Raw genomic sequence first — 25,232 nt, 5'->3', positions numbered from 1 at the left:
TTTTAAAAAACACCCCAAACACTTGCTTTCTTCACATCTCCTTTGTTTCCCACCACAGTAAATGCCAATTACTGAGGACTTATTTGCCAAGGATTTATTTCTTATCCTCATTACAAACATACAAATGGCAAAAATTTGGGCTTTTTAAGAGGAAGCTAAGGGTTTGAAAACCTGGTTTGTCTGACTCCATGGCATATATTCTACTTAATATTCACTTAAATGCAGATTGAATAGCATATGATTAATAAAGTATATGAGTGTTTTCAAAACGAAGGTCTGCTTCTTGGTCACCTAAAAAAATGTAATGAATGTCTTTTGATGATGATGAACTTCATGTCAAGCATTTGGGATTTTTTCTAAAAATGAACATGCCTTCTCTTTTTATACTGTTAAGCTATATTTTAGTATATCTCTTTCCTTTAATAATTATAATTGAAAAAATTAAGAGCAGGGAGTGTCTTTCATGAAAAAGTAAAAAAAATGACTATATGCAATATTTTGAGGAGGAGAATGTGGATTATTCTGTTACCAACACAGCCAATTTTTCCATTCATTCTGGATATTCAATGCCAACAGTAACAAGACACTATACCAAGAAGAATGTTGGTAATCCTATATAATCAAAGCCTAATATGCTAAGTGTCCGGTCGACTGGTGGGCTGTTCAACCAATCAAAGAGTAATATGTTAATGATATGCTAAGACTGCTTAATCGCTTGCTATGACGTGCACTGACCACCAGGGGGAAGATGCTCCAAACGGTAGGTGAGCTTGCTGCTGGAGTCTGGCCTATTGGGACTGAGCGAGATGGACGGGACATGCCCTGGAGCCCTTCTGCGGTCCCTCCCCGGCCTCAATAATGCACTGGTGGGGTCCCTCAGCCTGGCCTTCACCCTCACGCAATCCGGGACTCCTCGGAGGATGTCAGAGAGCCAGTTTCAGCCCGATCCCGCAGGCAAGGCTGAGGGACCCCACTGGTGCACAAATTCATGCACTGGGCCTCTCGTCTAATATAAGCTGTCTCATCAAGAGACCCCTATAACCTTATGAAAGTAAAGCCATGCTTTCAGGTAAAATCTGAGAAATACTAATTTCAACATTTAAATAAGTATTATTTTTCAAAGTACTGTGGCTTAGTAGAGTAAAATTTTTATAGTCTTTGGAGCTAGATTTTTAGTCTTTGGACCTGAGATCCAATCACCTGCCTGTTATTCTTTCTTTTATAAGGTCAACTGAGATAAATTATTTAACTGCCCTAGGCCTCCATAACAGTTATAGAACTTAACTGTTGTGATCATTAAATGAGATAGGGTATATAGAAACCCTGGTAAATAATGGATGCTACCATTATTGTAATTGAGACAGAGCTTTAGATACATCCCAGTTAAAATCTTTTAATTTTTCTGTCAAAGACATTGAGAACTGAAGAGTTTTTTGGCATGGTGTAGGACCCATGACCATGACTCCTGATCTCTACTAGTTCAATGCTGAATAATTTGTATAAAAAAGAAAAAAATCTGATGGAGATAGTATGCCTTTAACTGGGACCAGGTTCTGTTTTCACCTTCTCTCCCTCCCTGCCTGCCCATCTTTTCATTCTTCCTGTCCCCATCAGATCATTATACAGAACATTGAAAGTTGTATCAGACATTATCAAGGGAATGCATGTGCTAGAGTGATTTTTTAATCTACAAATTAATGAGTGACTCACAGGTAGAAAAATAGCTGGAATTAGCTGGCCTCTCACATTGGTAAATCCTGCCTTTTTATCTGCCTTCTAGATTTTGTGTTAATAAGAACAGGCTGGTTCAGAACACCATTAACAGCAGAGGTAATTCACAGCCACACATTATCACTTAGATCTTTCTTCTGCTTCACAGCCCAGGAATGGCAGTCAGCTAATAATAAAGAACTCTGGATCATTTGGAAATGTCTATATAACCTTGATCTCTTCTATCTCAGGGAGATATTATCACTCTATTGTCCCTGAATGCACACTCAATTTCAAAGACAGTTTGACTCCTGGGGATTTGGGGAGGTCATGGCACTGGGGGGAGCCATTCTTTCAGAAATAAAGTTTCTTATCTTCAGACCTCTTGCTTCCATCATTAGGAAGCAGAAACCCTGACACTTCCACAATGGAGTCTATTAGGTGCTGCCTTTTCTGTAGATGTCATTAAATATACCCTTTCCTTTTTGGACTTCCTTTTGATCACCCTGATCCATATCTTTTTTTGTTTTGTTTCTGTAATACTCATAGCAAGGCTTCAAGCCAGGCTCATCACGTCATGATAGATTTTGTTGCAACATGGATGTGATGAAAAGTGATGTTCCAAAATTCTGAATCAATATACTGCATCTAGACTTGATTACTAAAGTTGAATTAGATAACTAAGGCTAATCTTACATCTAAAACGCTAATATAAATGGAAGCTCTAGTGAATAATAATTTTGCCAAATCAGAAAATTGTTTCTGAATATAATATTCCATTTTGTTATTTATGTATTTACTTATTTGTTTATAACAAATATTAAGATGTAACTTAATTCATATTTCAAACATGCCTTGATCCTTTCATTATCTACTCATTTTTTAAAAGAATATGATAAGAAGACATTAACATAGGTGTCTTTATAGTGTTTACGGATATTGGGACCAATGAAGCTAATTTTTTAATACACTTTATAGAAATTTTGGAAAAAATACATCCCGATGTTAAAAGAAAAAAATTGAAGAAAATAGTTTTAAGAAGCTCACATTTTATTTAGATGAATGGCATGCCATGGTAACAAAGCAAAGATAATAGGGTTTACTTCCATACCTATCCTAATACTCATATATCAAGTGATTTGGCACTCCACATAAAAACCACAGGCCACCCATCTGCAAAATACATTTCTCCATTATATCTGGAAGCTTGGTTTCATTATATTTAATACAGAGCCATATAACTATTTTTTATGGAAACTCTTTAGTCTGAGTTCAGTAACACATATTGTGTGCAAAAAAAAGTCATCAGAAAGTAAATTGAATTAAGTAAAAAAATGTAAAAACATGTTTTACCTATTGACATAATAGAATGCTATACAACATAATGAATGAAAAAGAGCCTGGATTTTAAAACTCAACTTTGTCACTAAGAATTTGATGACCTGGGAAAAATTACCTAACTCTTCTCAATATCATTTTCTTTATCTTTAAAAATGAGGGTCGCCTGACTGGTGTGGCTCAGTGGTTGAGCATCGTCCTATGACTCAGAAAGTCACGTTTCAATTCCCGGTCAGGGCATATACCTGGATTTCAGGCTCCATCCCCAGTGTGGGTCTTGGAGGAGGCAGCCAATCAAAGACTCTCTCCCATCACTGATGTTTCTATCTCTCCCTCTGCTTTCCTCTCTGAAATCAATACAGAATATATTTTAAAAATAGAAAAAGTGAGGGTAACCAAAAATTACTTTTATCTATAACTATGTTTTACTAATTTCTTTTCCACTGTAGTGTTAAAGAAAGAAAATAAAGTTTATTTCTCAAGATTTGGAGCAGATAAACTGAGGACTTCAGCAGGCATCTGTTGACTTGGGCATGCAAGAGTCCCATACCCTCCTTCTATAAATTTGGCCCAATGTGCAAGCACTGATTATATGGATCTGGGTAATGTGGCATGGGTCCATGTCCTGTCCTCTTTTATGAGTACCCTCTCCATTCACATACTTATTTTATAAAAGGGAGAAATATGAAGGTAGTTTATCTCAATGATCAGAGACTTCAGTGTCTACACATGACAAAGAATAAAGACGTTATATGATTAGCCCAAGAAAGTTACTAAATAAACAACAACAATAAAATGCAGAGGAAATCCTGGGGTAATATCTTATTACTAAAGTTTTCACTTTATTTTATTTAAAATGTCAAATTTTTAACATAAAAATAGAAGACACACAAAGTATGGCCCATACCTGAGATAAAAAGCACCAGAGAAACTATTCATAAAGAAACCCAGACATTGGAATTGCTAAACAAACATTTGAAATCATTTATTTTAAGTATGTTCAAAGAACTAAAGGGAGACATCTCTCAAGAATTAGAGGAAAATAAGAGAATGATTTCTTACCAAATGAAAAATACCCATAAAGATATAGAGATTATTTAAAAGAACTAAAGAGAACTAGATAGAAATTCTGAATAACTGAAGTGAAACTCACTAGAGGCATTCAAAATCAGCTTTGAACTGAGAGAAAAAAGGATCGATGAATTTGATGATAGATCAATTTCATTTCAGCAATCTGATAAACTAAAATATAAAAAAATGAATTTCTCAGAGACCTATAGGAGAACATCAATTGTACCAACATAAGCATAATGGGAGTCTTAGAAGAAGGAAGGGCAAAAAGGATACTTGACTAAATAATGGCCAAGAATGTTTCAAATTTTATGACAATTACTGATTTACACATCCAAGAAGCTCAACAAACTCTAATAGCATAATCAGAAACAACAAAGTCAGACTGTTAACAGCCAAATCCAAAGAGAATCTTGAAAGCACTAAGGTATAAAGAACAAAATGGGTGTTATATAAAAGAAAAATACAATAACCATAATTTAATAATTTAGTTAATGTGCTCAATGGCAAAATGGAGTTACCCAGTTTTTTAAAAAAAAAGAAAGAAAGAAAAAGGAGAGAAACTAAACTTAAAAAAAAAAAGTTTAACAAAGCCTCAGGGACATATGGGACTATAAAAAAAAGAAATAACAGAAATAACATATCTTGGAATTGTGGAAGTAGAGGAGGAAGAGGGCAGGGCTGAAAACCATGCACTCTACAGAATGGTCCTCCCGCTACCCCCAAGTACCCACCTGGCCCTATGCCCAGTTATGTCGACATTATTGACTATATTCCCAACGTTGCAAACTGCATCTCTGTGGCTATTCTGCAACTATCAATGTGTACTATTTTATCCCTTCACTTCTTTACCCAGCCTCCTAACTCCCTCCCCTTTGACAGCTGTCAGTCTGTTCTCTTTATGTATGAGGCTGTTTCTATTTCGTTTGTTTATTTTGTTCATTAGATTCCACATATAAGTGAAATCATATGGAATTTGTCTTTCTCTGACTGGCTTATTTCACAGGTAGAGGTTTTTTTTTTGTTTTTTTTTAAAAAAAAGAGGGCAGTTCTGAAAAACCTCAAAAAGTATTGCCCAAAACCTTCCCAAATTTGGGCGGGGAAGCATCAACATAAAGATTTGGGAAGTTGAGCAACCCCAAACAGGATAAATTCAAAGAACTACATGCTAAGACAATCTTTTTTTTTTTTTTAATTAAATCTTTATTGTTCAGATTATTACATTTGTTCCTCTTTTTTCCCCCCATAACTCCCCTCCTTCCAGCTCCCACCCCACCCTCCACCCTCACTCCCCACCCACTGTGTTCATCCATAGGTGCATGATTTTTGTCCAGTCACTTCCCGCATCTCCCACACCCCTTTTCCCCCAAGAATAGTCAGTCCATTCCCTTTCTATGTCCCTGATTCTATTATAATCACCAGTTCATTCTGTACATCAGGTTATTTATTCACTTGATTCTTAGATTCATTTGTTGATAGATGCATGTTTGTTGTTCATAATTTGTATCTTTACCTTTTTCTTCTTCTTCCTCTTCTTAAAGGATACCTTTCAGCATTTCATATAATACTGGTTTGGCGGTGATGAACTCCTTTAGCTTTTCCTTATCTGTGAAGCTCTTTATCTGACCTTCAATTCTGAATGATAGCTTTGCTGGATAAAGTAATCTTGGTTGTAGGTTCTTGGTATTCAGCACTTTGAATATTTCTTGCCATTCCCTTCTGGCCTGCAAAGTTTCTGTTGAGAAATAAGCTGACAGTCATATGGGTATTCCCTTGTAGGTAATTGAGCCTCTTTCTCTTGCTGCTTTTAAGATTTTCTCTTTGTCTTTTGCTCTTGGCATTTTAATGATGATGTGTCTTGGTGTGGTCCTCTTTGGATTCCTTTTGTTTGGGGTTCTCTGCGCTTCTTGGACCTGTAAGTCCATTTCTTTCTCCAGGTGGGGGAAGTTTTCTGCCATTATTTCTTGAAATAGGTTTTCAATATCTTGCTGTCTCTCATCTTCTGGCACTCCAATAATTCTGATATTAGTGTGCTTAAAGCTGTCCCAGAGGCTCCTTACACTATCTTCACACTTTCGGATTCTTTTTTCATTTTGCTTTTCCAATTGGGTGTTTTTTGTCGAATCTTTGGTTTGATTCTTGTGCTCCTCTGGTCTGCTATTGGGTATAATATTCTTTATTTCAGTCCGTGTATGCTTACTTTCTAATTTCTTTATTGTAGCATCGAGGGTCTCATTAGTTTTCGTGAGGCTCTGCACAAATTTATGGCAAGCCCTCAAAATTGCGATTCTTAGCTCCATATCCTCCATTTCTGTCATGTTTTTTGGTCTCCGCATCTTTTATGCTTTCTTGGTGCACCCCCTTGTGGTCTCTGTGCGCAGTCTTGTTCTAGCCAAGCCTTAATTGTTGTAGTTAACACTAGAGGGATTTGACCACCAGGCCGACTGGCTATAGGAATCAGCTGTATGGAAAACGTCTGCCTTCTGGGGAGGCGTTAATCCAGCCTTTGCCTGAGGCGATCGGCAAATGGCTGTGCGCAGGGTTTGGGCGGGGCGGGATCAACAGGGCGGGCGGAGGGAGCAGTTATGGCCACGCTCAGTCCCGTTCCCAGAGGCTCTGCTTCTCAGAACCCCGGCAGCCGCTGCAAACCTCGGAGAGAAAGCTGCCCTCAGGTTCCAACTGATGCCGGATAATCCCGCTTCTCCCGTTTGAGTCTGGGTCCCTAGAGACTCGCCCGGATCTGGAGCCCAGAGTCTGAGACTCACTCCCGACAGAAAACGACAACCGCGCCCTCAGCCACCAGCCCGCTTTGCGCGCGCACCTCGGTACCTTTGTATTTTCCACACTGCGCCGCCTCTGAGCCTCGATTTGCTGTTCTCTTTCCTTCTAGTTGTAGAGTCTCTCTTCAGCCAGCCTTCCTGTGGTTCTGGGTGATGTCCGTTCAGTCTTTTAGTTGTATTTTTGAAATGGTTGTTTGCGGCAGCGGTCTCCAGTGTTTACCTACGCCGCCATCTTGGTCTCCTCCCCATGCTAAGACAATCTTAATTAAATTTCTGAAAACTAAAACTAAAAAAAAACTTTGAAAGCAGTCAGCAAAAATTGACACCTTACCTAGAGAGAAAAAATAATTCGAATGGCATCAGAACTCTTATCAGAAATGATGAAGACCCCCCAAAACAGGCAGCACTACATTTTTTAAGTCCTGAAAGGAGAGAAATCTAAACCCAGAATTCTACATCAGCGAAAATATCCTTTAGAAATAAAGGGGACAATCAAGACATTTTTCAGAAGAAGGAAACTAATAAAATTTTTCACCAACTGGCCTTACTTAAATGAATGGCCAAAAAAAATGTCATTTTCAACAGAAAGAAAATAGAAGAAACCTGGGAAGATTGGGACAGAGATTACCTAATTTCTTCATTTCATAGTTACTATTTTTTCCTGTAATGAAAAGGCAATCTGTTGGGAGATATTTTAAGGTCATACACATATCCCACTCCCCATCAAAACCCTCCATCCAGATTTTGTATCCATTGATTCTTCTTCATGAACCAATCTAAATTATGATGGTTTGAAAATGATGGTTTTACAACTTCAGCACTTCCTCCACATTTACCAACTGACATTTCTTTCCAAATTATTTCTTTGGTTATATATCTATTTAATATCAACATGGGCATGTGAATTTCTATGTCTTTAATAATTTATAATTAATTATATTCTTCAGTTGTTTAGTGCACAAAGTATCTGAGTTTTAGCCAGTTGAAAACACTTTGGACTCATGTCCTTGTGACACGCCCCTCTATTTTATTAGGCAGTTTTCATTTCTTACATAACAAGGTATACCCAGCTCATCTTATTCCTTCCCTGGCCCAGCCCTGGAATATATCATTTCTCTGTGAGCTCTAGTTCTTTTTAACAAGAAATAGTACTAGAAACCAAGTTTTTGGCATTGGGTATGCTCATTGTCACTGTTGTATCTTTGGTTATAATTAATTTGAGTGGAAATAGTTAGAAGCTATACGCACACAACCAAATATATCCACATAAACACAGTTGTGTATGTATACATACACACATTAATAAAACTATGCACATTCACATGCAATTGCATATATATGTTTTAATGATACCTCCAATTCTAATTCATTGTCACAGGTTTTTTCTTTGTCTTCCTTCTTCCACATTTTTATCTTTCTTTTCCTACAGTGAGAATCTGGTTCATAACAGCATCAATATCTCTATTTATTTGCTCATACTCCTATAATATATCTAAAATAGATTCTCAATAGCTTCACCCATACATGGCTATATAGATATTCTCTTTCTATGTGTAAGTCAATTTCAAAACTAACATAGTGGGTTTTTTTTCAGGACTTTATCAATTAGTGTATGTTTAGCTACAAGTAAGAGAAAACCCTGATTCAAGCTATCTCTAAAGTAACAAAGTTCGCCCTGGCTGATGTGGCTTCATTGGTTGAGCATCATCCCATCAGCGAAAGGTCACCAGTTCTATCTTGAGTCAGATCACATGCCCAGATTGTGGGTTCATCCCCAGTTGGGGTACAGTTGGAGTGTGCATGGGAGGCAGCCAATCAGTGTTTCTCTCTCACATCAATGTTTCTCCCTCTCCTGTCCTCTCTCTTTCGAAATCAATAAAAACATATTTTTAAAAAAGAACAAAAAATTAAAGTAACCAAGTTTGTTATTCACTTATTCATTTGAGAAATATTGAGTACCTATTATGTACCAGCTACTGATCTAGGCTACTGAGACATAGCTTTGAACAAAGCATGTCCCTGTTTCATAGAGCTTATGTTCTAGGGAGGCTGTAGACAATGAATAAGTAACCAAATGAATCTGATATTCTATTATGTAACTAGAGGCCCAGTGCACAAAAATTTGTGCACTGGCGGGGGCGGGGGGGTGTCCCTCAGCCCCACTTGTGCCCTCTCACAGTCTGGGACCCCTCGGGAGATAACGACGTGCTGGCGTAGGCCCGCTCCCGGGTGGCAGAGGGCAGGCCCAATCCCTAGGTGCAGCCCATGGTCGGGCTCAGAGCAGGGCCGATTGGGGGGTTGGGGTGCCGCCCCCTGTCACACTCAAGGCAGGGTCGATGGGGAGGTTGCCGCGCCACCCCCTGTCACGCACAGAGTGGGGCCGATCAGGGGGGTTGGGGCTCCGTACCCTGTCACACACACAGCAGGGCCGATCAGGGGGTTGGGGCACTCCCCCCTATCACACTCAGGGCAGGACCCATGGGGGGATTGGGGTGCCCCACCCTGTCACACACAGAGCAGGGCTGATCAGGGGGTTGGGGCGCCTTCCCCTGTCATGAACAGAGCAGGGCATATAGGGAGGTTGTGGCCCCGCCCCCTGTCACACACAGAGCTGCAGGGAGATCAGGGGATTTGGGCTTTGCCCCCTGTCACGCTGCTCCAGGTGCCAGGAGGCCTCGCGGCTCCTCTGATCCCAGTGCTGGAAGGCCTCGCTGCTCCGCTGATCCTGGTGCCAGGAGGCCTCGCTGCTCCGCTGATCCCAGGGCGTGAGGCCTCATGGCTCCACTGATCCTGGGTTCGGGAGGCCTCACGGCTCCACTGATGCTGGGTTCAGGAGGCCTCACGGCTCTGCTGACCCCGGTGCTGGGAGGCATATTACCCTTTTACTATATAGCATAGAGGCCTGGTGCATGGGTGGGGGCCGGCTGGTTTGCCCTGAAGGGTGTCCTGGATCAGGGTGGGGGTCCCACTTGGGTGCCTGGCCAGCCTGGATGAGGGGATGATGGCTGTTTGCCGCTGGTCACACCCCCTTCAGGGTGGGGGTCCCCACTGGGGTGCCTGGCCAGTCTGGGTGAGGGGCTGAGGGCCATTTTCAGGCTGGCGGGCGACTGAAGCTCCAAACCTCTCCTTTTTTACTTTTTTTTTTATTCTTGGATTTATTTACCTTCTATGGCTGTCACTGGAACTGAGAGCCAGCTTTCTCTCTAAGGCTCGGCTCCAGCTCTGAGACCTCGGCTGCTGAAAGCAGGTATCTGGTTTGTTTGGGTTCTATAATCAAAACACTGTTTCAACTCCAGCTCTGAGGCCCGGCTGGCTGAAAGCAGATTTCTGGGTTTTTTTTAGCTTCTATAATTGCAACAATGTTTCTTAAACTGAAAGCTCAGAGGCCAACAGCGGCAGGTGGGGAACGTTGGCTTCCTCCGTCACTGAAGCAAGCAAGCCTCCTGTTCGTTTCAAGCTGCCTGGCTGCCGGCAGTCATCTTGGTTGGCAGTTAATTTGCATATCTCGCTGATTAGCCAATGGGAAGCATGTCGGAGCTACGGTTAATTACCATGTTTCTCTATTATTATATAGGATAGAAAGCCCATTGTAGGGTGCTCCAGAGTTGGTATGAGCTGTCAGCTATGTCTCCACGTTCGTTGATGTGCCCTGTTTTCCTTGATATTTGCTTTATATACAGGCAGGGAGCAAGATGGGTACACAAGTGCTTGACACCTATTCTTCCAAAGAAAAAGATAAACCATTCCTTCTTGTTGCTCTAATTTAAGAGAGAGAAAACTTTTCCCAGGTCCCTTAGTGGACTTTTCTTCACTTTTAATCCATAAAATTTGCTTAACACATTCATTTGAGAACAAATTATTGGCAAGGAAAAACAAAACAAATAAATCACTATGATTAACTCAGAAAAATAATCTGGGAAGGAATGGATGTTGGTGAATCAACAGCAATGCCCATTACAATGGCTTTATGGTAATAGATGAGTAATAAATACATTTTAAATGTAAATATAGTTTGTTTTCAATGAATGTTTTTTCTTATATTTTATATATTTTAGAAGCTCCTGAATAGGAAATAACCAAACAAAAACAGACCCAGAGAATTTCATTACCCCTCTTTTTATTCACAATAAGCAAACACCAAACAGATCTCTTTGAGAAGCTTGCTTGTGTCTTATTTTATTAAAATCTTCCTGAGTAATTTTCTTTCCAATTTCAATTAATTTGAAAGCAATCTAATCAGACATTTATTACAGGGAGAAGTCATAGATTCAACAAACTTTTGTAATATATTTCAAATATCAGAATTATATTCATAGAAGGTAAGTCGTTTCATTTCTAATATGTGGACCATAAGGTAAACTAATTAAATTCAGTCTAATAAACCTGGACTACAGCTGTTTTGTAGTAGGAATGAATAAGTTTTCTGTATTAGTTACTGAGAATACATGCTTTGTTTCATGTTTGTTTATTGAATCCATGACGATTGAAATGGTTGAAAACTTCACTTGTTTTTCTTGAGCCCATGTTTCATAAATATTATGGTTGGTTTCTAGGAAATATATTCATCACTAGCAAGAGTGAGTATTTTTAAGTAACACTACAGTGGTTATATCTAAGCAATGCTACACTACTGTTCATTTTGGGGGGATGCAAAGGAAACTGATAATGCTGTCTAAAAGCAATTTAATTAATTCCCCATTCTAAAAGAGAGTATCTAGTTCTTTGTAAATTTTGGATATTAACCCCTTATCAGATGTACCATTAGTGAATATGGTCTCCCATTCAATGGGTTGACATTTCATTTTGTTGATGGTTTCATCTGCTGTGCAAAAAAAATCTTTTGTTTGTTGTGGTCCAATTTGTCTATATTTTGTTTGTTTGTTTCTGAGGAGATACATCAGAAAAAAATAGTGCTGCAAGAAATGTTCAAGATTTTATTGCCTATGGTTTCTTCTAGAATATTTATGATTTCAAGCTTTACATTTAAATCTTTAATCCATTTTGAGTTTATTCTTGTGTATAGTACAAGGAGGTGGTCTAGTTTCTTTTTTTTTTTTTTTTTTGCATGTATCTGTCCAATTTTTCCAGCACCATTATTGAATAAACTGTCTTTATCCCATTGTGTGTTCTTGCCTCCTTTGTCAAATATTAATTGACCATAAATGCATGTATTTATTTCTGGGCTCTCTCTTCTTTTTCTTTGATCTGTATGTCTGTTTTTATGCCAGTGCCATGCTATTTTGATTATTATGGCCTTGAAGTTTAGTTTGATATCAGGTCGCATCATACCTCAAACTTTGTTCCTTTTTTCTCAAAATTGCTGAGGCTATTCAGGGTCTTTTGTGGTTGTATATAAATTTTTAGAATATTTGTTCTAGTTCTCTAAAATACTCAACACCAAAACAAAACAAACAATCCAATGGAAAAATGGGCAAAATACTTTAATAGACACTTCTCCAAAGAGGACATAGAAATAGCCAATAGACATATGAAAGATGCTCAACGTCACTAACCATCAGAGAAATACAAATTAAAAACACAATGAGCCCTGGCCATCATTGCTCAGTGGCTAGAGCATAGGTCCTCACACTGAAGGGTTGTAGGTTCGGTTTCTGGCCAAGAGCATATACCTGGGTTGCGGGTTTGATACACAGGCCCAGTCGGGGCATGTATGGGGGGCAACCAATCAATGTGTCTCTCTCACATTGATGTTTCTCTCTCCCCCCTCCACCTCTTTTCTACTCTCAATGGAAAACAAAACAAAACACAATGAGGTATCACCTCACACCTGTCAGGATGGCTATCTACACTAATAAAAGAGAAAGATACAAATTGGCATCACTCTACTACACTCACAAGCCATCCCCACCAGCCAATCAGGAGCTAGTATGCAAATTAACCCAACCAAGATGGCAGCAGCCATGGAGCTGGAGCAAGCAGAAGGCTTGGGTTGCCCCTGGCGATGGAGGAAGCCAAGCTTCCCGCCTGCCCTGGCCAGTCCTGGCCTCCGCTCAAGGCTACAAAGTTTCAATTATAGAAAATAAATAAATCCCAGATACCTGCTTCCCTCCTCTCAAGGAGGTGCTGAAAAAAAAAAAGAAAAAAGGAGAGGCTGGGAGCTTGGATCACCAGGGGCTGTGGCCAGCCTGAAAACAGCCATCATTCCCTCACCCAGGCTGGCCAGGCACCCCAGTGGGAACCCCCACCCTGAAGGGGGTGTGACCAGCCTGCAAACAGCCCTCAGCTCCTCACCCAGGCTGGCCACACACCCCCAGCAGGGACCCTCACCCCATGGGGATGTGGCTGGCCTGAAAACCACTACAGGCCCCTCACCCAGGCCACCCCACGCCCCAAGGTAACCCCCACCCTGATCCAGGACACCCTTCAGGGCAAACCAGCCAGCCCCCACCCATGCACCAGGCCTCTATCTATACTAATAAAAGGGTAATATGCTAATTAGACTGAGAGACCTTCCAGGAGACTTTCCAGACATTCTTCTGGACAAAGCCATGGTGGCAAGGCCTATGTAGAGGCGGTTAGAGTCCAAGAGGGGAGGGAAGTTGTGGGTGATCAGGCTGGTGGAGGGTGGGGCCTTTGGGGGTAAGCAAACCAGCAGGGGGGCCAGTTGGGGCAAGTAGGCCGTCAGTGGGGTCAGTTGGAGGTGATCAGGACAGTGGGGAGGAGGGCAGTTTGGAGTTAGCAGGCCAGCAGGTGGGCAGTTGGGGGGCAAGCAGGCCAGGGGGGAGGGAAGGTGGGAGTGAGAAGGCCAGCAGGGGGTGAACAGGCTGGCAGGGAAGGCAGTTGGGGGTGAGCACACTGGCACGGGTGGCAGTTGGGGGTGATCAGGCTGGCAGGGGGGGTATTGGGGGCAAGCAGGCCATCGACGGGGGGCAGTTGAGGGTGAGCAGGTGGGCAGGCAGAGTGGTTAGGGGCGATCAGGCAGGCAGGCAGGCAGGTGAGCGGTTAGGAGCCAACAGTCCCAGATTGTGAGATGGATGTCTGACTGCCGGTTAGGCCCGATCCCTGTAAACCAGCAGTAAGACATCCTTCAAGGGGTCCCCGATTGGAGAGGGTGCAGGCTGGGCTGAGGAACATCCCCTCCCCCATGCACGAATTTCATGCACCGGGCCACTAGTTATCAATAAATGCACAAATGGCAAGTGTTAGCAAGGATGTTGAGAAAAGAGATCCTTTATGCACTGTTGGTGGGAATGCAGATTGATGCAGCCACTGTGGAAAACAATATGGAGTTTCCTCAAAAAATTAAAATGGAGCTACCTAATGAACAAGCACTTCCACTTCTGGGAATATATCCAAAGAAACCCAAACACTGATTCAACAGAATATATGCACCCTCTGTTCATTTCAGTGCTATTTACAATAGCCCAAATTTGAAAATAAATTAACAAATAAAAAAGAAATTTTTAAAAAAAGAAAGAAACAAAATTTGGAGCAGCCCAAGTGCCCATCAGTAGATGAGTGAATAAAAAAGCTTGGTATATTTACAATGGAGTACTACTCAGCTGTAAAAAAGAAGGGAATCTTACCTTTCATGACAGCATGGATGGAACTTTTAGGTATTATGCTAAATTAAATAAGCCAGTCAGGGAAAGACAAATGCCTTATGATTTTACTTATATGTGGAATCTAATAAACAACAAAAATAACAAGAAACAGATTCATAGACACAGAGAACAAACTGACATCTGTCAAAGGGTAAGGGTGTCTAGGGGACTGGGTGAAATAGATGAGGGGATTATGCCAAAAAAATTATGGACAACGGTATGATGCTTACCAGAGGAAAGGGTGGATGGGCACGGGTGGAGAGGATAAACAAGGATAAATGGTGACTGAAGGAAAAGAGACATTGGATTGTGAGTACACGATGAAATGGGCAAACAATGTACATACTTGAAACCTATATAATTTTATTGACCAATGATAGTCCAATAAATATAATGAATTCAATAAATAAATAAATAAATAAATCGACTAGAGATATTTAACATTTATTAGGTGTCACTTTTTATTTATGGATTCAACATGACTAAAATATTCTAATAGTCTTACCTCTAAATAATATGCATTTTTAGACTATAAGAAAATGTGCAGGGTAGAAAATATTTCTGAGTTTAACCTAATTATGCCTTTTGAGAAGTTATAAACAAGTGGAAGCTAGAAATAGAGAGCACATGAGTTCTAAGGAGTTGACTCACAAATGTCTACATGGCTAATTCTCTGACCTCCTTCAAGTGTTTACAATGAAGGAGGTGGTACACCTTCTCTTTTACACCTGTGCTGATCATCCTACTTAAAATTGCAACCAGTTCCACAATCCACAGCTCCAATTCCTCTTGTCTTGCTTTGTTTTATTCAAGTTTTTTCTAGAACAGCTAATTATTTATTATGTCTATTATTAATATGTTTTTATTGATTTCAGAAAGAGGAAAGGAGAAAGATAGAAACATCAATGATGAGAGAGAATCATTAATCAGCTGCCTCCTACATGCCCCACACTGGGGATCCAGCCTGCAACCCAGCATGTGCCCTGACCAGGAATCAAATCGTGACCTCCTGCTTCATGGGTTGACACTCAACCACTGAGCAACACCAGCTGGGCTTATTATGTTTATTAGTTATTGTCTCTCCCCTTCACTAGAATGTGAGATCCATGTTGCCATGGATTTTATTGTTGTTCTAGCTCAAATGTCTACAAGGTTGCCTGGCACAAGGTAGGCATGTACTGTATATTTATTGAGTAAATGAGTTACTAAGTACTGACTTTTATCCACTAGTGGAGCTATTGCATACCACTGGGACTTACTGGCACCTTACTTTTTGGTTTTTGCTCTACTGTACTTGCTGGAATTCCACTAATCATCTTGAAATGGCCCATTCTGTAAGTTCACCCTTGATCCCCATGAGACCGATCTGGGGTTCAGCTATAGAGTCCAACCAATACTGACAGAGCTCCTGCCCTCACCTGATAAGTCTCTGTCAAAGTCAACTGACACGAAAAAGCTCTTAATTTTCATAACATGTATTTGTCAACCTATTTTAGATTTATAAATTATAGCCACTGCTTTTGGTAGATGCATGTGGATTTCAATTAAAATATACTATTTTTCATCACAATGAATTTTGATATGTGAATATATTCTAGTCCTTACTAGGTAGATTCTTTCCAAAATATTGATTTCTGATTCTACTTTGTAATTAAAATATAGGCATGAACCAATGACTGCATGCAATATATGGTAGCTGTTTTTGCATAAAACTCAAAAATAAATATTTGTATAAGAGATTGAAATAAAATAAATTTAACATTGTCTGTAACTGTGAAATTGATAATCCTTGCTCCTACAATGAAAGATTTGCAGAGCAGATTATCTATTCAACACCATTCCCGTGTGGATCTATTTAGTGCAACTTTACTTGCAAGAATCTGTAAAAATGCTAATAAACCACATTTTTCAGCAGCTTAGACCTAGTTCTTTATTTGTTTCTGGCTTTGAGATAACTTTGAGTGGGAAATATAGTGTCACCATGGGTAATGAATGATGCATGCATGAAATAGTGACCTTAAAGCAGCACATTTCTCTTAAAGGAATCAATTTACAAACCACTGCAGCTTAAATTTTATGAGCAATTATGTATCATGTCTTTACTATGTAAATGGTAGAAAATCTATTTTAATCAACATCAATTTCCATGAAATTGTAATTTTGCTAGTGTTCATTAAAAAGGATAAACTAGATATGGGAAATGGTCTTAAGGAAACAAAGATTAAAAGAAATATAGAAAAATTATAGGGAACATGCATTTTTCTTCAAAAGTTATGGTTTGGGAAAATTACAGAAAATCTCAGCAATGTGCCTGGGCATAATATTACTAGCAATCCTGGAAGATTCTCCAAATGGCGGTAACAGACAGAACATACTATTGTAAATTAGAAGACTCTTTAGTACTTCCCTTGTCAGGGCATATTATTATATTACAGGTAACTAGCTATGTAGCATTTTTTTTGTTCCCTCCCCTTAAATATTTTTGTTCTTCCATTTTTAATTTTACATAATCACAGTTTGATGCACCATTGTTAATTTTTTGCTTACTTATACTAACTGCAATAGTTTCTGGTGGCAATACAGTGGAAGTGGACAGAACGTAAATAGATTTGTTTACACTCTGGATCTGTTATATATTTGCCAATATCTTCAACTTCCTTGCAAAAACAAAATAGAAATAAAAACACACTAGCCCTGAATGAACTCAGTTACTCACTTTCTTTTACCTGGATTCATACAGGCAGACCGGTATCACTATAACTTTGTTCTCATACAACTCAAATGAGTACTTACCACCTCATGAGAATCCCACCGTGCTCCTGTAACTATACTCTCCCATTGTCTCTACCCACTAGTTAATGTTTTTTAAAAATATATATTTTATTTTATTTTATTTTATATATTTTATTGATTTTTTACAGAGAGGAAGAGAGAGGGATAGAGAGTTAGAAACATTGATGAGAGAGAAACATCGATCAGCTGCCTCTTGCACATCTCCTACTGGGGCTGTGCCCGCAACCAAGGTACATGCCCTTGACCGGAATCGAACCTGGGACCCTTCAGTCCGCAGGCCGACGCTCTATCCACTGAGCCAAACCGGTTTTGGCTTAATATGTTTTTTAAATATACTTTTATTGATTTCAGAGAGGAAGGGAGAGGGAGAAAGAGAGATAGAAACATCAATGATGAAAGATGATCATTGATCGGCTGCCTCCTGCACGCCCCCTACTGGGGATCCAGCCCGCAACCCGGGCATGTGCCCTTGATTCCAATCGATCCCAGACCCTACAGTGCGCAGTCTGATGCTCTATCTACTGAGCCAAACCAGCTAGGGCTATTTCATATGTTTTTAAATATCCCCTTATCTCCTTCACCACCACCATCCCTGCATTCTTCAGTAGATGAGCTTGCCTTATGCACCACATAGGAAGATGGAATCAGACAGGAAGGGACTCATCTTTCTACCAGTAAGTCTGCAGACCGAAGCTTAGGCCCTGAGTCTAATCGAATTTCATCTTTACCAGCTGTGGGACCTAGGCAAGCTTATAATTTTTGCCCATCTATAAAATGGCGATAACAATACGAATCTTACAAAGATTATGAAGATTAATACATTAATTTAGTTAGCATAACATAATATATTCATACAATGTGATAATAGCACACACATACATATCAGAAAAGAGTTTAGCATACAGCAAAAATAGTGTTAGCTTTATCACCATCATCATTTCTTATTCTCTTCTATTAGGACAGAAAGAATGTTCCTTCTTCTGTCGAAGGTCCTTCACATATGCCTATCTTCTTAAAAACTTTCATCTTTCCTTTACTATTGTTACTATAGACAGGTAGTTCAGAGTGCTGGGATTCTCCCTGATGGGCCAAGATGGTACTGGGGGAGGCTCTTACACTGAGCATGGCAAAAGCTAAAAGATTAATGGATAGTGCCTAAGCACCCCAAAAGCTAGCAAGATAATGGGATAGAAAAAAAAATAAAAGCTCCCCCCGCCCCCTTATCTCTGTGACAATGCTGGACTTGAGCATTGATCTTTAAGAAGGAAGTCCCCCATTCTCCTAGCTCCCAGCACCTGAATAAAACCTCTTCCCTTTTGCACCATCACCTACCTTAAAGTATATCTTTTCCTATATATTTTCATCCAAGTCCTCCCCTCTGTATTTCAACCTGCTTCTTTATTATGATCCTTTTCTTAGCATACGGACCTCCATTTTCTCTTCATCCAGTTGCTAAAGACAGAAAATTAGAAATCATTTTCAATATAGCTTTCTAGTTATAGCCTCCCCTCATCCAGTAGGAAGCTCAGACAATTCTAAATCCAAATTTATTTTTAAATTAATCTCCATATCTACACTTCTGTTGCCACTTTCAATTAGTCTTATCTATATTTTTATTTTAACTATTCCATAGCCAAGATGGTCTATCTACTGAACACCCAGAATGATATATTAAAATGTAAATTGGACTTACTCTTTCTCTTTCTCCATTTATGTTTTAATATAGAAGAATTGCCAAGAATCTCATTTTGCCACCAAAGGCTTCAATGATTTGGTCACTGTTTCCAACATTATGTTGTACCTCTCCTTCCTTCAATTCCTAAAGAAACAAGGTCTTTTTATGTCTCATAGACTTTTCACATGACATTCCCTCTACCTGGAATGCTTTTCCTCTTACTTTTTACTGTGCTAATCCTATCTAATAAAAGAGAAACATGGTAATTAGCATACGACCGCTACCCTTCCCATTGGCTAATCAGGGCGATACGCAAATTAACTGCCAGCCAAGATGGTGGTTAACCACCAACAAAGATGGCGGCTAATTTGCATATGTAGGCACAATGCTGGGAGGCGAAAGGGAAAGGACGGAAGAAGCCCCCTGCCACTGACGGTGATCAGAAACCCAGGGGGGAGCTAAGAGCCAGGGGGAAGGAAAAAGGCGGCGCCCAGGGCCGCCTTTGCCCTGCCCCCCAGCTGTGATCAGAGAACCAGGCGCCTTTGTCGCCCTGGCCAGTGATAGCGGGAAGCAGGGGTGGAGCCAGCAATGGGAGCTGGGCAGGGACAGAGCCGGCAGTCTGGGGATCTAGGGATCCCTTGCCCAGGCCTAAAGCCTTGGCCAAAGACGTTAGGCCTGGGAAGGGGTGGAGCCTGCAATCGTGGGGAGCTGGGGGTCCCCTGCCCAGGCCTAATGCCTTGGCCAGAGGTATTAGGTCTAGGCTGGGGCAGAGCGGGAGATCGCGGGGAGTTGGGGGTCTCCTGCCCAGGACTAATGCCTCCACCAGAGGCCTTAGGTCTTGGCAGGGGTGGTGCCAGAGATCGTGGGTAGCAGGGGCGGAGCCGGGAATGGTGGGAGCTGGGGGTCCCCTTCCCAGGCCTGACACCTCTGCCAGAGGCCTCAGGCCTAAGCAAGGGGCCGATCCGGTGATCGGCGATCAGAGGGTGATGAGGGTCAACTCCTCTGGCCGAGGCATCAGGCCTGGGTGGGGGGCGGAACCGGTGATTGGGGGGATATGAGGGTCCCCTTGCCCAGGCCTGAAGCCTGGGTCAGAGGCGCCAGGCTTGGGTGGGAGGTGGAGCAAGCCATCAGAGGGAGATGGGAGTCCCCTGCCCAGGCATGATTCCTGGGCCAGAGGCATCAGGCCTGGGCGGGGGTCAGAGCCAGTGATGGGGGGGATGGGGGCCCCCTGTCCAAGCCTGACACCTCTGGCGGAGGCGTCAGGCCTGGGCAAGGGGCCGATCAGGAGATCGGAGGGAGATGGGGGTCCATGCCTCTGGCCGAGGCATCAGACCTGGGCGAGGGCAGAGCCGGTGATCGGGGAGAGAGGGGGGCCCCCTGCCCAGGCCTGAATCCTGGGCCAGAGGCATCAGGCCTGGGCCAGGGGCGGAGCCAGCAATCGGAGGGGTCTGGGGTCCCCTGCCAGGCCTGACGCCTGGGCCAGAGGCATCAGGCCTGGGCGGGGGGCAGAACCAGTGATGGGGGGGGGGGGGATATGAGGGTCCCCTGCCCAGGCCTGACACCTGGGCCGGAGGCATCAGGCCTGGGCAAGGGGCCGATCCTGCGATTGGAGAGTGATGGGGGTCAACGCCTGAGGGCTCCCAGTATGTGAGAGGGGGCAGGCTGGGCTGAGGGACACTCTTCCCCCCCCCCCCCCCAGTGCACGAATTTCGTGCACCGGGCCCCTAGTTTTACTTATATTTTATATCTTAGCTTAAATATCATTTCTCTGAATAGCCCCCTGTGAGTCCCAAATCTAAATTAGATCTCTCCTGTTGTTTTCATTTTTGTAGCATTTTTCACAAATTATGGTATAGGCCAATTTGCCTATGTGATTCTTACACTAGTCTGTGAACTCTATGAAGGCAGACATGAGGTATGCTTTGTTCAAACTTATGTCTAATCCTTGTAGCCATTTAATATGTAAATAAATGTAGGAATACATGTGTGTGTTTCTCAGCAAGTTACTTAACCTCTTTTTGTCTCATCTGTGAAGTTGGTATAAGAATTTCTTCCTTACTAGTTTGCTTTATTAACCAAGAGAGAAAATGTTTCTTATCTAGCATGTTTCTGACCAAAAAGTACTGTTTCCTCTGCTCCACTTACCATCCCAACCCCCAAGCCAGCAGCCTGATATAGTGGAAAAAGATATCAAGTTTGATGAAACTAGATTCAATTTTTTTCCAGTTATTACCTGTGTAACTCTGGTAAAGTTATTTAACATCCATGAGCCTATTCTCTCATCATAAACTGATATAATAATAACTATCCCAAAAAGTTTGTGGTTAGGAATATATTAAATAATATGTATAAAGCATCCAGCAGGTAAACATTCCATATATGTAAGTTCCTATTTCCTAAATACCCAAGATACCATATATAGAGCAATTTTCCATCATTTTCATCTAAAATCACATCTACCCGGTATTTAAAAACACTTTTAAGCTAAAATGTTATTTTGGAGGGCAAAGAAACCAAAGAAGTGTGTCAAATCTCCATCTTCAGAAGGAATATGAAGAACCTGGAGAGCTGAAATGCAAATTCCAGGGCTCCCACTCACTGACATTTGACTCGCTAGATCTGGAATGAATGCAAGGATTTGCATTTTCATTAGGCCAACAGGATGAATCAAATGTTCTACTGACTTTATTCTGGAGACCAGTTTTTTTTAATGTATCGAATTTGGGATGGAATATTTTCAACCTTTTAAGCGTTTGGGTGAGCAACAAGTGACAAATGAGCCTATACCTCCTCCAAGGGCACATTTATTTCATTAAGAGTTGAAGCTTTATTCATGCTGCTTTATGAAATGAACTTAATGTTGAACTTAGACCATACAGGGCAATTTCTTTTATATATATATATATATTTAACAGAGAGAAAGGGAGAGGAATAGAGAGTTAGAAACATCAATGAGAGAGAAACATCAGTCAGCTGCCTCCTGCACAGCCCCCACCGGGGATGTGCCCACAACCGAGGTACATGCCGGAATCGAACCTGGGACCCTTCAGTCCGCAGGCCGATGCTCTATCCACTGAGCCACAAGGGTCTGGGCCATACAGGGCAATTTCTTTCCCCAAGACACTGTTTATGCGAATATAAATAGGCTTTCTAAGTTGTAGATGAGTCTGTGCTTACTCTCTTGGAAGTCTATCTCCCAATGAGAAGAGTGATATTATAGGTTTACATATGTTTCAGAAATAATGCATTTCCCAAACAAAATTCACTATTTTTTATAAGCTTGACATACAAGCTTACCTTTTATAAAGAACATATATTAGAAGAAGTAATACTATACAGTAATAGTCATGGAATACAAACAAATCAAGAACAAAAATGGTAGAATGATGTAAATAGACACTTTATGTAACTTTTTTAAAAATTTCAAGTCACAAGCATTTCTTTATAAATCAGTGCCAAATACACCATCTTATTTTTCTTTTAAAATGCTTGATATTAAACATTTTAAATCTCAGTGGTTTTATAAGTAAAACCATTTAATTACCTCTTTTTAAGAACAAAGTGTAAACGAAAATTGAATGTCAAGGTACTAAGACACCCAAGGCATAAAAGCTTATAAAGATTATAAGAAATAACTCCCAGGTACCATATACATGCAACAAACATTCAAGAGTTGCTTTGGATTTTTATAAATATGATTGATGTTGTCTCACTCCATAAAATATTGTTAAAGATGATTAAAATGTATAAACCTACATTGATAAGTATAAATTCAATTTGTAAGACATGAAAGAGGAAATTTATGTCCTACCGTCTTGCTATATAGGTATGTTTTTCTCCAGATGGGTGAAAATAGTTTTCTGAGTTCTGCATTTATAACTAAGATGACTCAAAGACATGAGGCTAGTTCAAAAACATGATAAGTTGGAAAAAGAGGCAGTTGAGAGATTTGCTGAGAAACTGATGCTTCAAGAAAAATACAAAAATCACTGGTATCCTGAAAAGCCATCAAAAGGACAGCCTATGGATGCATTTGTTCAATAAGTTTCGGAGAGTTGATCCTGATGTCTTGAAAGCCTGTGAGAACAGCCACACTTTGTACAGTGCCTGGGCTTGTGAGAGGAACTCACAATGTGGGTGGACCACGTGAGATAGGGACAAAAAAACAATATAGTCATTGTTGCCAGCTTTGAAAATGAGGATAGAACAAGAATGAGATCTCTAAGAAAGTTACCTGGGCCCTTGATAAGGTTATCTTCGATTATCAGTCAGGATCCCCTTCTTCAGATGAAGAAACAAGGAAGTAGAGGTGAAATCCAGTTTGGTGACGGCAACCCAACCCCCATGTACCAGGTTTTAGAACTGATATTCCCACCTCTTCCAATGTGGCACCCTTTGCCCAGAAAAAAAAGCCAGGTATGTACTGAGAGAATGGCCATCAGTCACTACCCTCCTTCTATTCCATTTGGTTTTCCAAATCAGAGAAGAAAGAATAATAATCCATATCGCCCAATCCCAGTCACATGGAATGCATTGTGATTCACTGGAGTAATGCTTACATGGTAACACCTCATAGTAGTAAAGTTAGATGGGTTAAGCCATCACACTTACTTTTATAGAGAAGTTATTGAGAATAATCTTTCTAAAAAATGTATGAACTTTAGATATATTTATATAGTTTGAGAAACTCTATTAAATTAGTTAAGTGCCTGATATATATATAACATATATATATTATATATATAATTTATTTCAGAGAGGAGGGGAGAGGGAAAGAAAGATAGAAACATCAATGATGAGAGAGAACCATTGATCGACTGCTTCCTGCACACCCCTTACTGGGGATTGAGCCCCTAACCCGAGCATGTGTCCTGACCAGGAATCAAATCATAACTTCCTGGCTCATAGGTCAACACTCAACCACTGAGCCATACCAGCTGGGCAAAGATTGGAAACTTTTTATGCATATTTATCTTCATAACCTATTTAGGTAGTAGGGGCTCATAACATTAATAAAATTACTAATAAAAATACTTTTGTAACACTTTGGCTAAGTCATAGTTCCACTTAATTCCCAGAACACTGATTAGAGTTACAACAACACTGTGGTGTGGATAATTTCATTATGCCAATTTTATGAAGGGTAAAATGAGGCACAGGTGGTTAGGTGACATCTCTAAAATCACATAACTAGTAAGTAGTTGACTACACAGTTCATACTTCTAAGTTCTTAATGAATAAATATGTTGACTTGCTCAATAAATGATAACTACATTTTTTTAAAGACTTTTCATCCTCCAGTCCTCTGGCTATGGTAAAATCAGACTCTAGTCTCCCCAAGTGAACCTCAAAGACACATCCTGGTTAATAAATGGTGAAAAATACTTAAAGTTACTGATGAAGTGATAGAGTGATAAATCATATACTTATTGGAATACATAATAGAAAGGTCAGGGTAGAGACAACATTAGTAATTTTAGATTTTTGAGTCACCATAAATATTAACCAACAACACATAATATGAAATAAAACAACAATAAAAGAATTGTGCCTATCAAATTTAAAACACATGAAAACATGTACATTTGACTGCATTGAGGTGATCAAGGGAAAAGATATTTGACAGAAGAATGGAAGCACATATTTTCTTACATAAGTAAAATGAAGTCTCCTAGAATCATTTTTTTTCAAGATTTTCCATCATTTTAGAACTAGACTTTAGATAATCACTTCACATGCCCCCATAAACACCAATGCAAAATAAACTATCATCATTGTCCTCAAGGAATTTGCATCATCCTATATAATAAAAGCCTAATATGCTAAGTTTCCAGTCATCCAGTGGGTCATTCAACCAATCAAAGCATAATATGCTAATAATATGCTAAGGCTGCTCAACCGCTCGCTATGATGTGCACTGACCACCAGGGGACAAACACTCCAACAGGTAGGTAAGCTTGCCGCTGGGGTCCAGCTGATCAGGACTATGCGAGATGGGCCAGACATGCCCAGGAGCCCTCCCACAGTCCCTCCCTGGCTGGCCAACCTCCCGCATCTCTCCCTGGCCCCAATCATGCACCAGTGGGGTCCCTCAGCCTGGCCTGTGCCCTCTCACAATCCAGGACCCCTTGGGGGATGTCAGAGAGCTGGTTTTGGCCCAATGACAGAACAACCGGTCACTATGATGCACACTGACCACCAGGGGGCAGACACTCAACACAGGAGTCAGTATCTTCCCACAGGGGGAGCGCTGCTCAGCCAGAAGCCAGGCTCACAGATGATGAACACAGTGGCAGCACT

At 40.8% G+C, this 25,232-nt stretch overlaps 1 protein-coding gene and 1 pseudogene across 1 annotated transcript in view; both read left to right on the top strand.

Annotated features, from left to right (window-relative positions):
• SLC16A7 (solute carrier family 16 member 7) overlaps positions 1 to 25,232 on the top strand; it is a 377,073-nt gene that overhangs the window by 126,841 nt on the left and 225,000 nt on the right. The gene's annotated exons all lie outside the window — the stretch shown is intronic.
• On the top strand, positions 22,830 to 23,471 carry LOC139005272 (protein BTG3-like; annotated as a pseudogene).

The sequence above is a fragment of the Myotis yumanensis genome, unplaced genomic scaffold (assembly GCF_028538775.1).
Source record: "Myotis yumanensis isolate MYYU_CA2020_CCGP unplaced genomic scaffold, mMyoYum1.0.hap1 SCAF_3, whole genome shotgun sequence".
NCBI classification, from domain to species: Eukaryota; Metazoa; Chordata; class Mammalia; order Chiroptera; family Vespertilionidae; genus Myotis; species Myotis yumanensis.
This window is presented reverse-complemented; position numbering and strand designations above follow the sequence as displayed.